This window comes from Strix aluco, chromosome 3 (assembly GCF_031877795.1).
Source record: "Strix aluco isolate bStrAlu1 chromosome 3, bStrAlu1.hap1, whole genome shotgun sequence".
Taxonomy (NCBI): Eukaryota; Metazoa; Chordata; class Aves; order Strigiformes; family Strigidae; genus Strix; species Strix aluco.
Genome location: NC_133933.1, coordinates 82,790,786 through 82,805,558, shown reverse-complemented (window position 1 = coordinate 82,805,558; position 14,773 = coordinate 82,790,786). Strand labels below are relative to the sequence as shown.

The 14,773-nt window shown below is 40.4% G+C and overlaps 1 protein-coding gene across 2 annotated transcripts in view; it reads left to right on the top strand.

The window, feature by feature from the left end:
• Nucleotides 1-12,473: 12,473 nt before the first annotated feature.
• The window catches only part of PRDM1 (PR/SET domain 1), a 65,200-nt gene continuing 62,900 nt past the window's right edge, over nucleotides 12,474-14,773 (top strand). The window contains exon 1 of one of the 2 annotated variants that reach the window (XM_074819423.1): nucleotides 12,474-12,665. The gene's annotated coding sequence lies outside the window, so the exon portion shown is untranslated. Of the gene's footprint in view, nucleotides 12,666-13,189; nucleotides 13,362-14,773 lie in introns of those variants that run through there. The other variant, XM_074819424.1, reaches the window with a different exon arrangement.

Genomic DNA, 14,773 nt, shown 5'->3' with positions numbered 1-14,773 from the left:
CACAGCACACACGAAAATCACACAAAGGTGATCTATAGTTTATCACTTGCAGCATTGTCAGGAAGGTTTTATGTGGGCCTGAACTTGTTTCATGTGCTCACAGTAGCTCTGAACAGCCTCCAACATTAAGTGTCATAGAAATAAGAAAATGTACATTTCTCTGTCACTGTTAATTTGATACTGAGCTGCGATAGATTTATGAGAGAAGCTATGTGTAGGAAGCATTATTTCTGTATGAGGTACTGCAGGAAATGTAGGAGAAATGCTGTGGGGTTAACACACTTTGGAAAAAGGTATGAGTTAAAATGTATTGCACATATAAAACATTATTTTCTCTTTTTTTCCCCCACTAGATTAATATATTGTGTTTAGATGACAGGGGGAATATAAGTAAGGCTTATGTTTTGGAGACGTTCAATAGGATTGCCCATGGCAGCAAAGCTAAGTATACTCGTTTGTCAGATAGGCAATTTAGAGAGAGGGTAGGATTCATAACACAGTGTTTTGTTTGTTTGCTTGCTTGCTCATAAATGGTTTATTCTGGGCTGATCTTAGGTTGGTTGTGTGCAGAGGGCATCAAGCCATGTTCTGAGGCAAACCTGCTTTGTTACATTTGGAAAAAATGGTTTTGATTAAGCTTTTCCCTCAAATTATTAGCAGGCACAAATGGTGTTTGATTTAACTTGCTTTTTATTTATATAATGATCAATGATAGGGTAATGTCTGAATTAGCTTGGAATTCATATAACTGTTTTTATTTGACCTGATTTCTGTGTTTGGATGAGTTTCCTTTTCCTGCATGTAAATATCCATAAAAACATGTTGAATATTTCAGGTCTCACCTAGTTATTCACTTCGTTGTGGCTACTGATATCTTTATGAGTTTGATTCCACAAACACTTACGTACTAGTGTTCCATTTGATGGCCTTTTAAGACACACTGTACAAATAAAACCCCCTATTTCATCTAATTTTAATGTAATATTCTTCTCAGAGGATCACAGAAATAAGAGATAGATCAACATGTGCAAACTTTTCAGTTGTGTAAGCTCCCCAATTCCTGACTCTCATCCAAAGCTTCTTTTTGATTATTTTTATTACTTACCAGTTGCCTGTTACTTAATAGGTGGCCAGATACCACACGTTATTTAGGTAGAAGGCTTTCTTTGCCTCTGAAGGTTGAGCAGTTAGTCATGTTATTATTATCCACATAACATTGTTTTTCCTATGGAAAGACTGGTAGCTACGCTGTTTATAAGCTGGCTACTAAGAAGGCGTAAAACCCCATACAGTTCTGACTGTTCCTCTATACATGGAAAGTACAAAATAATTTAAGAACTGTGTTTCTCTTTTTTACTCAGGCAATGTTCCGAGTAAGGTTTCAGCAGAATTGCTTTTGTGATGCAGCAAAAAAAAAAAACCTGTCCAAGGACTCCACCGTTTGTGTTCTCTCTCTGTCTTTCTCTTTTTTACATCTTGCAAACAGACACCACCGTTACCCAGATTAACCTATTCTGAGTTTTGCTTTTTTCCCCCCCCCGTATATGGATCAGGCTTCTATCTGGGTGGGGCGAAAAGTGAACTCTCCAAACATACAGTACAAATTAGGTCTTTTTAAAAACAAAGACTTCTCTTAAGAATAGCTGTATTTTATTTCTGACAAAAGAAGGGAAAACACAAGTGTGCACACTAAATCAAGAAGTCAAATGTGTGTAATTTGATGCCAAGTGTAAACATGTACGGACTTTACAAGGCTTGCCGACACTAGATACTCTGATTTTCTTTCATTTGAAAAAGTGCTTTTGAGTTTTCACAGTAGTGCTTGCAAGAGGCAGTCAAAATCGCTAAGTGAATAAGAGCAGGTCTATACAACAGCTCGTGTTGAATCGATACCTTCTTAATTTTTTATGGACACAGTATTTTCTGCTCAGAGTAGCTAATATAAATTTGGTAGATCTAGGTCCATATGCAGTGGGGCTTTTTGGCCTGGTTTTTGGCAGAAAGTTTCTTAACTGAATACTGTAAAAAGCTGCTAAAGAGTCAAAATACAGTTGGTTACATACTAACAAAACTTAGGGATATGGTGTAGTTGAGAAGGGTCAGTGTTAGGTTAATGGTTGGACTAGATGATCTTTAAGGTCTTTTCCAACCTAGATGATTCCGTGAAAACTGTTCAATTTTAAGGGAGGTTAAGCACCCAACTACCTCAGGATATTGGCCCTAAAGACCACCTGAATACTCTTCCAGTACTGAAGGGCCTGATGAATACATTTCTGTGTTCACTGGAGGAAAAACGGAATGCAGAAGTTAGTGATTCAGTAAATAAAGCTGTTGTCTTCACTGCTATTCTATCAGGCTGCTGCTATAACAAATCATGGCATTACTCCATCTGTGCAGAAGTAGTGATGTAAAACTGTAAATTTTCAGGCTGCTTAACATTTGTACTGAACGGTTCAAGCTATGTTAATTATATATCTGTAAGCGCCCCGGTATTGCATGTTGGTTGGGTAAATCCCAGAGGTCTGCCAAGGAATTTTTCACATAATTTTAATGTTAACAGTATTTTTGTAGCTGGATATTTATTTTAAACATATCACAAGGGTTTCTAAGCACTAAAAAAATCGTGTTTGCAGTTAGTGAGTGGGACTTCTGTTCTTCAGCCTTATCTATAATTACACCCCATGATTGTGAGAAAGGGTTTTTCATTTTTGCTTGTTCATGCTTTAGAGCAGTTACCAGATTGCTTTGATACTGTCGTAGGAAGGCAAATGTAATGACTTTAGCCCTTTACGTTTATTCTGAAGACAGTGAGGCATGTGATGGTCCTTACTTCTAGTAAAAAGGGAGGTACTGATCAAAATGCAGTTCTAAGAGTTTTTCTGTGCTGAGAGACAGTGGATGCTCTGAGCCTCTGATGTCCTGGCACGCAGGGAAGGTGAAAGATCAGGGAGATGTTACATCATTTTTCTTCCTTCCCTCCTTCCTCTTCCTCACATGGTGGCAGCTGAGGGCTGGTTCAGCCTACCGTGCGAGCTACAGCAGTCATAAGACCAGTCCAGCCTAAGTCACTTGGCACTTCTGAAAAATTGGGCACCAGAAGACAACTGGAAGAGTGGATGACTTGCAGCCTCTGGAGAAGTACAGTGCTCAAGGAGCTGCCCTGGTAGTTCAGGATCACCATACTAAACCAGTGCCCCTAATGCTGGGCGTTCCCTACATAGACCTGTTGGCAGAAAGGACAGCAAGATGCTGGGTTCAGCCTACCTGGGAGATACCCTGTGACAGGCAAACTCCCACCTGCCCCACTCCGGACACATGAGGCAAATGTAGCACTAGCTAAGTGCCCAGCCCTAAAACTGTCTAGGGAGGGCAGTGCAACTAATTCCCTCCTCATAACCACCCCTGGGTACAACTACTTCAGTAGGTTGTGGTTGCTCCTCAGGAAGGGCTGACAGGAAGGGATGGAATGGTATCCCCTGCCTGTGCCACCAGACCTGAGGACACCTTCCGAAGAAGGATCTAGAAAAGCCTAGATGGACTCATATAGTGCTTCTCTTTCCCTCCCCCGCTCCCCCAAGCTTTTTGCATGTAAAAAACCAGAGAACTGGCTCCTAAAAGTCACTTGGATGAATGTAAACTCTTGAAAGTGTCACGTAGCCCTTGGAATAATTCCAAATAAACCCCGGCTTATTTGGAAAGACTGTTCTTTGAAAGAAATGCACAAACATTGGTCTTGATCCAAAGCCATCAAATCAACAGGGAGACTCTCATTACAGAGGGCTTTGGATCTGGCCCATTGGTGGCCATGACCAGAATGATAGTCTGTTACAATAAATCATTTTTAGATTCCTTTTTTACAGATGCCTGCAAAGTTTTGATGAGAGGAGAGAGAAAAGAATAACCTTCAGCTGCCTTCCAGTGAAATCTCCTTCTCTTTTCCAAACTCTTTGAAACTGTAATTTATGGACTGTCTTATTATTCTACTTCGAATGCAGTACCTTTTCTTCTCTCTTTTCCTAAAGATTAGAGATACATGTAGCCATTTAGAATTAAGAGTGAATTAGCTGTGCCAAGGACTTCTGATGCTTTTCATTTTCTTTTTTTTTTGTTTTATTTAACTGCTCAGTTTGTTGGATTATTGGAATCCATAGGTCATCCCAGGTATTTTAAATACCCATGATGCAGAAGAAGTGACAGAACAGCAGGGAATGAAAGAAAAATTCCAAGTTTGTCCTAATTAATGTGTTAATATATATTGAGTTCTTCGATGTGCTCTTGCAGAACAGAAGCTTGAAACTGCTTATTTGTTAGTACAATTTGCTTTGCATCCAGTTTTTTTATCATTTGGGTTTGGGCTTTTTTACTGAGAATGGCGGACACAGAGTGCACTTGCTTTGTCAGAAAACCACAGGCTTCACTAGAAGAGAGTTGCTAAATGCAATGAAGAGCAAAGCATTGGTCTAGAGGTTGGAGAAATGAGTTTATTATGAGTTAGGGTATCAAGACATAATTTTTTACCTGCATAAAAACGAAGAAAAAAATTTAAATCAGTGCAGAGAATATGGGGTCTTTAGATTATCACTTGTAATATAATCAAACCCCAGCTTCCAAGAACTGCAAGTCAAGCTCAAGGGTCATGAAATTGGCTTAAAAATCTCACAGGTTATGAAAGTAGGTGGGATTTTTTTGGTGTGATTTTTTTTTTGTTTGGTTGGTTTTGGTTTTTGGTGGTTTTTTGTTGGGTTTGGGGTTTTTTGGGGGGTTTGGGGTTGGTTTTTGGGGGGGGGTTGGTTTTTTGGGGTTTTTTTGGGTTGGTTTTTTTTGGTTTGGTTGGTTTTTTTTTGGTTGGTTTTTTGGTTTTTTGTTGGGTTTTTTTTGGTTTTTTTTTTTTGAGTTCTTTAATTAGCCTTCTGGGTTTGGTGCTATTGCATTTCGATTTCAGGCTTTTCTTTGTCACCAACAAGGCTAGACACTTAATTTCCTTCTCTCATGATGGCTAATATTCCTACAAAATCACATGATTTTTTAATACAAGGCTTTTAAAAAAGCCTGTCTTGTAAGACTCACAGAATTCTTAAGAGCACACAGTGCTGGTCTTGCATAAAGTACAAGCTGATGGTAGATAACCAGGGTCTCCAAACCAACTCTAATAAATACATTCTGTTCCTCACCTCATCTGATAGATACCATCGTAACATCCTTAAATGTTGTGCTCATAACTCTTAAGGAGCACCTGCTACCGTTAACTGTACAGAATAGTCTCTGCTGTGCCTACAGTGGCAGAGGTTCTCCATCTCCCAGGCCAGGTTGGCAACCCTCTTCTTCCTTTTGTACTGAGAAAGGAGAAAGCAGGGGGCAGGAGGGTGCAAAGTGGGCTCTGTCTCTCTAATTATCAGCTCTAATTAGTTGTCTTTTCCTGGAAGCCATATAGATGGTGGAGGGGTGCCAGTAATAATAGATTTTCCTATTGACAAGTCTGGAAATTGAATAGAGACTGAATTTTTTTCAGATCATCCAGAAGAACACGCAGTAGTGCATCTGAGAAATTGATTCACTGTCAGAGAAGCAGCACAGGATGCTCTAGCAGGTTTCATTGACTGGCCTGCTAAGATTAAAAGTATGGTTGTGTGGTGTTTAAGTGTTTCAGAGAGATGAATCAAATTTCATTCTTCTGTCAGGCTCACACTGAAGCCAGTAATGTTCTGGAAACAGGACCAGATTTACAAATAAGCACTACAGGTTTATATCTTGTTCCAAATTTTGGGACTCATGTGGTAGCAGGATCTCAAAAATGGACCCTGGTTGCTATTTCAAAGAAGGCAGAAGAGAAAAAGTGATCCATATTTCAGCCCTTAATTTTGATGAAAAGGGATGACTGTAAAAAGAGTTATAGCTGAGGTTGAGGCACCTGGGATAGGATGAGGTTGTCTTAGTGAGTCCCAAGTGAAGGAGGGTTGGCAGTCCTGAGGAAGAGACATAGAGGTGATCTGAACGGCTGGGCTCTGCTCTCCCTTGTCCATCAGTTTTGGGGATGGAGCAGGACAATAACAGCGCTGTGCAAAGGGGACATAGTAATTCCTGATTTTGCTCATCAGTACATCTTATCAGCTTCTTTTTCTGAGTGCATGAGACTAAGTGAACAATGGCACTGAGATGGGGACTGCTGCACGGGAGGTAAAAGGCCTCTTGGTCCCCTTTGACCGAGAAAATCCATAGTTGGCCCCAGTTGTGCAAGTTACTGCCTCTTGTTTGAAGAAATGGTTGAACCAATGTGCGTTGGTTTGGTTGGGTTGGGTTGGGGGAGTGTTACACTTTTGAGAAGGTCTTTTTAGTGCTGAATGCCCAGAGTCTACATGCTGTCATATACAAAAGTTGATGTGGTTTCTTTAATACTCTGCATTCCTGCAAATAGAGGATTATTTGCTTTCCAGCTTTTGAATAGAACAGTAGTATGTGTATATATATATGTGTAGATGTGTTCATTTACAGTAAATGTGGAAATAGGGGAGACCTGAGAAGGGTAAATGGAGAGTCAAAGTGAATCTCAGAGGAGATAAGTGGTGAAAACGGGTAAACAGAAAACTCCACTTCTGTGGGAAAACATGGAGGAACAAAACCACAAACAGGAGAGGAAACAGCCAAATCTAAACAAAGAATTGCAGCAGCAAGCTGCAGCAAATGTAATTTTAAAGAACAGAGTGTTCACAACAGACATGCGTCACTGCTGAAGATAAGTATGTGAGCACAACTTTCCTGCTTCCCATCCCCAGTACCTCCATGGAAAGCTCAGCCTCTCCCGTCCACCTTATTTGTTCAGTAGTGGACTTCATACAACTGATTCAGTTCTCATTAAACTGATTTACTGGGCTCACTGGCTCTGCTCAGCTTCAGTTTATTCCTACTTTGTTTAAAATTCGGGAAGTGCTGGGGGAGGGGACAGGACACTAATGGCCGTTCTCGTGCAAGTGGAGTGGTAGCTGATTTATTGCAAAGGTTATAAAGGAAAAGTATTAAGTGTGTTCCATTCTGCTTGGCAAAGCCATCCTGCACAATGTCCAACAAAACCCTGAGAGCGCTGGTTTGTACCAAAAAAAAAAAAAAAAAGAGGAGGAGGGGTATGCGTGTGTGTGGAGGGGGGACGCTCCACCAAAGATGTGCTCTTCTTCTTTTGAGCATTAATTAAGACTGTAAATCACAGGCAACATGAAACAACTGTATTCGATGGAACGTGGACAGTTCTGGAGTTCTGCTGTGCTTGTGTGATCAGTTCGAATACCTACACTGAAATGCTAATGGGAGAGCAAACTTCAAAGAGAAATTTTGGCATGAAGAAGCGGTCTGCAGGACCATTACATGGATAAAGTTGTAAAATAGACTCCTCCGTGCAAACTGGGAAGGGAGATGGAATGAAAGTTTGAAAGGTTTATAGGAATTCAGGCTTCTTTTCCTTTCATGCACAAAGTCAGTCCCACATTAATTTGGTCTCATCTTGAAATAGGCTTGTGCATTTGTGTTTTGAATAAAAGGGGGGAGAGGAGGGCGACAGCAAAAAAAAAAATTTTTTTACTTGGATAATGAAGAGCTCAGTTAATAGTCTTTAAAATTAATTTTCCTTTTCTAATAAATAGTTGAGGGAGCTCTTTTGTCACATCATAAGTAATGGTGTGTCACATTCCCAGGTTTATAGAATTTAAAGCCTAAATTTGTTATGCTCAGGTTGTTTTACCTTCACTAGAACATCAGTTATAGAAATTCACCCACTAATTCCTTTTAGGAAGCCATCTAATCTTGATTTAAAGGCATTAAGTAATGCAGACCCCCCCATGTCAGGTTGTTCACTTTGTTACTGTTTATTTAAAATAAAACTTAACCTTTAAAATTCCACCTTATTTCTCCATTACTTAATCTGGTTTCAGTTTCTATACTGGGCTGCAGTGGAGCTGCTCTAATGTAGTTGAGAAGATGATTTTCATCCATTGTAGAATATGATCCATTTGTTCCTCATTTTACTTTGGTGTAAAGCTACTGAATGCCAGTAACATCTTGATGAAAAATGGTCTGTCCTTAATAGTTAATTCACAAGCAACTTATTTCCCAGCACAACATATTTACGTAATTATAAGTAGACTTCTGTCCAACTACTTGTCCTGGATTCCTCAAAGCGTTTTTGGTTTGCCAAGTGTGGTTTGAGATGTAATTCATAACATGGGGGATTCCAGAATGGCTGATGAGGTTAATTTTCCTTCTTTTAGAGTATGATATTGTAATAGAGATGTTCTCTTTAGATATGCAAGATGTAAAAAAAAATAAATTTGTAAAGAATAACTTAAAAAAAAATCTGGAGTTATTTATATTTAGTATATAGGAATCAGGAGCCCTGTTTGCAGCAATAGTCCCCATGCTTACCATAAAGCTGCTTCTTCCACTGACCTTACTAATTTTACTCCATCAGAGGATAACCATCTGATGTCACAATACTACTCTGAAGACTATTCACTAATATAGATACATTATTTCTAAATTTACATATGGTATAAATGTTTATGCAATAAGCAGGGAAAAGGAATTTGTTCTATTACAGGAATGCACATGCTAGAGGGTTTATGAAATGAGAATTCGAGTGCCTTAAACGAAAGGTTCGAGTGCCTTAAACGAAAGGTAGGGTTCAGAGTAACTGGACTTGTTGTAACTTGCAGAAAGAGGCAATTTATCTGTATGCTACTTACGTTGTCAAGGAAGGTGCTTGATGTAAAGCACAGTGCGTCCACTGCTTTGCCACTGTACTAGTACTTCAAAACAGTACCTCTCCTTTCCTTAATGACAGAAAAAACACATTAACTGACCTTCTGTTACATTTAAGAGAGCATCTTTTTTCTTAATTGGGAACCAGGATTGTGCTGGCTTAGCATGTGGTGCCTTTCAGAGGTACTCAGATGGTCTTGAGCAAGAATAAATGCATGCTGTTTGCTAAAAAGGACTGAACCGTAGCATAGTCGTGTGTTTGAAAAGGCTTACACTTGCATGTAAGGCTTAGCTTGCATGTCCAGATGTAAATAGTTTAAAGGGTGCACAGTCTTGAATTCTACCTATGCTGGAAAAAAAATAGTCTTGTCAAGAAGTCTGAGATAACAGTAGATACCTCGTTACTTCCCTGCTGTTCTTTCTCTACCAAAAAAGGAGACACAGCATAAATGAACACTGTATTAATAATTCTTTTTTAAAAAAGAGATTTCAGTGTCATTACAGAATTTCATACAAAAGGCACATTCTCAGTTTGCCTAATGTGTGCATTGCTACTAATTTCCATGGACCTAAACCAGTGTTACTTACACCCATCCAGAGTGTCTGCATTCAGGTAGTAAGGATATCTTGTGCAGCCACCATGCAAAAGCATACTCCAGTTAGTTATTGAGTTGTGTTTCTGGCAGTGCTGTGGCTAGTTTAGATTGGCTGTGGCTAAATACGTGGTCACAGAAAAACATGCATAAAAATTTTTGACCTGAAATGATTGGCAGATGCAAAGGACCTGTCCCAGGCTCTTTAAAACAAGCATACTATGACCTTGGTTCCCTAGTTGCCCTGGTGTATATATTCCTGTCAATTCTTGGGTCTTCCAGGAAGAATACCTATCCATAGCCCAAGGATTTATGTCAGTTAATGGGAAGCAGGCAAACATTTCTGAATGAGAGGTGATAAAGGGAAGCAAGAACCAAGTGCTGGGTATTCCATTTCTTGTTGACTTCAGATCAAGATCCAGTGTGTTCCTGGGAAATGCACTCCACACAAATGAAGTGCATGGAATTACTAGCCAAGTGAAAAACACCAGCCAGTGCTCTGTAAATGAATGGGCTTTCTGCCCACGCTGGCTGAATCTGTGATAGCAGAACAGCTGAGCAAACGCCCTTCAACAGCATGTTACCAATGCGGTTGCTGTTCCACAGTGATCTTGTATCTGTCTATACACACAGGTAAGCAAGATTTAAGTCTCATCTTGTGGCAAGCATACTGACTTGGAAGAGAGAACATCCAAACTGCATTTCATGGTCTCCCTTTGTCTCCAGTGTGATTCTGGGAAGGGAGCTGGGGTGATGTATTTTTCACCCAGCTTCACAAGCCTGAATTTGAGTCCATTGTCTCAGAGCTCCCTTTGCTGTCCGTGGAGAAAACCAGCCAACACATTTATCAACACATTTATCAATTGCTTTCAGACATCTGCAGTGGAGAAGTTTACACTTAGATGAAACTGACACTTAGCACCAGACTTTTAAATTGTGTTAAGATGTCCGATGATACAGGTACACACTGGACATATCAAAAAGTGGTAGAGATCACTCTAGTCTGTTCTCAGTTCCCTGATGAGACAAAATACCTTTAGTCTCTGAGCCTCTGGGTTAATGGTGCTAGTCTACTGGGCATAGGAGCCCTGGGTGCTGGAAATCTGTACTCCTAACTGGTGGGGGGATGGTTGCTAGCAGTTTTGGCCTAACTCAACCAACAGTCTTTTGGACAATTCCTGGGCACAGTTCAGGTGTTAAAAGACAGACCAGGGGACATTGCTGGTAGCTGACTTGGCTGCAGCCCTTTCATAGAAGTTAAAAGATGCTGGTAGGGTGGGCATGGGCTCTTCTGGGTGAGTAGTCTGCAGTGCTGTAGAACAGTTGCAGCCATGGCTGTAGCCTGTGTGTCCCTGTTCTTTGTTTATTAAATCATGGCCATAGTGTTCCCTGCCTCAGAATTGTTTATGAGTGTCCATTAAAGCTTGTGGAAGAGCACCTAGCCAGGGTAGTAGTTTACAGCTGGAGCAGTTCCATTTTGCACACAGCTGTACAAATGCTTGTCTCTTTATCATTGGGGAAGACTGGAGTGGAGAAAAGTAAATGCATCTGCAGGTAGGAAGAGGGGGGTGGTGGCAACTGCTTTAAACCAGCATTGCTGCCTGAAACTTGTTCTTCAAATGACCCCCTGTCGACTTCACCTGCCAATCCGTGATCGTTTGCATAGTTCAGTATGTTGGCTTTAGGGAGCCCCAGAACAAAGGCTTTCCTTAAAAAACTAAGACCTTACTCAGATAAAACTCCCACTCATGCCCCAGGGAGTTTTGCATGACGAAGGATTACAGGATGGTGTCTCAGCTTTGCAGTGTGTACTGCTTGTAGCCACTTTTTAGTTTTGTGGATGAGTAAGACTGTGCCCGTTTAGAGGGAAACTTGGTTTCCATTTGCTCCTGCTCAGTTTGCTGGAAACTTTTTTTACCATCCTCTTTGTAGGCTAGGGGTGAGGCTTTTGAGGAACCTACAGGTGAAGAGTAAGGACACCCACCAGAAAGAAGTGCCTTGGGTGAATGTGCAGAGGGAGAGGTCTTTGAAGATCTTAGTAGGCAAGTGTTGTTTCATAAGTTGCCCACACTCGCACCCACATGGGCCCTAAGGTTTCAGAGGTGAGGAGTTACTCAGCCCTGGCAGGACTGCTGTTAAGCCGGAGCTCAGCCTGTCAGTCTGCTCAGTGTTTGGGGATCCTGAGATGCTTCTTTCCCCTTCTTTCCTGGCGTGGCAGGTATGCTGCATCATGTCTTTAGTTTCTCTGATTCTGCGGTTAGTCATTGTTACTTTGTGTGAGCAAAGCAGGCAGATGTTACAATACCTTCCTCGTCAGCATGTTCTACAGTTTCTGTTTCCTTAGATGAAGCAGTAAAGCAGTCACTTCAGGGCCAGAGAATTGGGCCTCATTTCATCAGCTGGAAGGTGACTAGTTAAAATCTAACTAGCAGTCTCACACCCAGTGCCTGACAGGAACAGTCTTTGAAGACTATTAAGAAAATAAAAATTCCCTGCCCTGTCATATAATGGAAATGAGTATACTTCAACAGCCATCCGCTCTAATCTGTTAGCCAGCCCTTAGCAGCTTACCAAGCCTGTATTTAACCTATTTCCCTAATGGCAATTAAGAAATGTTTTCATTTCCCAGGGAGAGGATTGCGAATGAAATCCTCCTCTCCCCCCCCAATCCCCATCCTGTGGCTCTGCTCTCTCCCTCCGCTTCCCCACACCCCAGCTCCTTCTTCCTTAGCCCAAGGCATCCAAAGCATTCCCCCTGTGTTTGGGTAGCATGCAGTGAGGAAGAAATGATTAAGCAGCTGAATGTTTGAAATCCAGCTAAATGCACCGATTATTATCTGCTTAGGGCTTTCTTATCTGGAACTGTGTGGTGCTTAATGGCAGGCCCATTGTTTTCAGCTCAAAGGTATTAATGAAGGAATCAGGGCAGCAGGCTGATGTCATAGGTGGCTGAAAGGTGACTTGCTGCACTGATTTCCCTTACTCCACCCCTTCGCAAGTCCCTTCCAACTAGTTCAGGAGAAGGGTTAGTATTTTTAGAGTGGAGGAAAAAAAAAAAAAAGGCAGCCAGGTTGCATTTGTGTGTCTGGTAAAAGGATTGCAGAGTCTCCTAAATATCCTGCTTAAAAGATGTACCCTCTTAGCTTCTGCTCTACTTTCTCACTTCATAAAGACTCAGATCTGCTGGCGCTGGTCTCAGTGTGAAAGCGGCCGGCCGGCCCTCGTTCACACCTGCCCTAGGCACTGGCCAGCAGACTACACTTTGTGTTCTCACCTATATCCAACGGGAGGTTTCCACTTTGTGTTTTCGATGCGAAGAGAGAGCTGTGAGTAAGTAACTGCCACCAAGGGTTACTTCCTGAGGTGGGCACAGCCCCCAAGATGATGTACACCTTAAGGAAGTGCTTATGCAGTCAAGTATCAGCTGTACTTTTTGTCACTCTTCCGAGTTAAATTAATTTAAAATGTACATAGTTATTAGATGCAAAGTGGTCTATGTTGTGTGAAGAGAGACTCGTCTCTCTGGGGTGGGATACTGTGAGTGTATTCAGTCTTCTGTTACAGGGCACAAGCAGGGAAAGAGATGAAGATTCAGAGTAGATTAGATTTCATTGTCATTGTTTGTGTTTTAATCATATATTGTTATTTCTGTAACTCTTTTTGTCATTTAATCTGATATTCCTGTCTATTTTATCAGAGACTTGAAAAACATGCTGCTTTCTTTGACTTAAAGAGTTGAGTATTAAAAATTAATAGTATTACTCTACACTGTAGGACTTGGCATCATACTGCCTACAGAAATGGTAAACACAAATAAAATTTCATCGAGTGTTTTTGTTTTGTTTTGTTTTTTTTCCTTACGGACCCAGCTAAGAATTTGAAGAAAGATGTATTACCAGACACTGACTTGTGGAGCTTTTGTGATTTATGGAACAATAAAAGAAAAACAGCTTTTAGACAGTGGGTGTTACAAGGGAGCAGGTAAAGAGTTCTTGTGTGCATACATATCCAAGGTCTCAGACAAAGGTAAAAAATAATGCTTGCTTTCTTTTTTTCTTCCCCATTATAATGAGACAGTCTTTTTGTGTAATACGTAATTTAATCAGTTTTTGTCACTATGGTTAAAATTAACATCTTTGCTGGCATGTGATTAGTAAGTTAGGAGTTCTGTCTTACTTAAAGGAAGAGTTTACTCCTTTTTCTTATTTTTGATTGGTTTTGTTTATTTTTCTCCATTTCAGTTTAGTTTTGGTCTGGTGAACACATAGTAGTAGTTTTCACTGTTCACTGGAGTATTTGAGTATTTTGTGACTGTTGAAGGTGCTGTCTAAATAGTCTGCTAGCAAAGGCTAGATCTCAGAAGAGAAAGCAGAGGCAGAAAAAGAGTGGCACTGAATACCAATGCAGGCATCAAAGCCAGCTGCTGTCTTGATGAATAAGATTTGCTTATTCATCGAGAATCAAACATGGAAATGTTCCCTTCAAATTTGTTTTTTTTTCCTGAGGGGGAAAAAAAAAAAAAAAAAAAAGAACTGTATACCACTAGATCGTGCTCTTTTTTTTTTTTTTTTTTTTTTGACTTACTTGCTCATGGTTGGTTTTTTGTCATTGGAAATGAAATCAGGTGGCATTCTGAAGGAAAAACTGGACAACTTTTAAAAAATGTTAGCAGAGGTGCACCAGAACGGTTGAGTGAATTGACGGGCACTTCCAGTCCCCTCCTTTCCTGTCCCCCCTCCCCGTTTCTGTAGGTTCGGCAGTAAAAACCTATTGAAATGTGAGATTACCAAACTGAAGCAATCAGTCTGGAATGATTAAGGAAGATGACTATTCTTTTCTTCAGATGACCAAAAGTCATTTTGTTCAGAGTTCCTTATCTTCGAGCTGCTATTTCACAACATTTTCTGTCAAAGTTTGTATTTCCTGTTAAAATCGAAGAGTGCTTACCTTGTATGTAAAAACCATTGCCAGTAGTTATAAGTGAGGTCTGTCTTTCCCCTAAAATGATGTTGAGATTTTTTAAAGGAAAAAGTGTTTGTTTATTTCTTCAGTAATTTAGCAGATTATGTGTCAAGCCCAGGGTGAAATTTTGTTTGCTGAACTTATCTTAAACCTCAGGAGGGGAGGAAGGTTCTGTTTAAAGGTCAAAGTGTTTCAGGATTTCAATTCAGTATATTTTTTACCTTTAAAGTTTTCCCCTACCCCACCCAGACCTCAGACCTTAGAAGCTTTTCAGATGTCTTACACACGTTTATTTTGTATTGAAATTTTTGAAACAACTCTAAATTAAATCCCAGAATAATTAAATATCCACCTACATATTATTAACATCCACCATGCACAAACATCTCTCTGGGAAGAAATTCAGTGTTTGAGGTTAGGGGAGAATGCTAGAGCTGACAAAATTCAGATGCTAATGATAATGAATTTATGTAGTG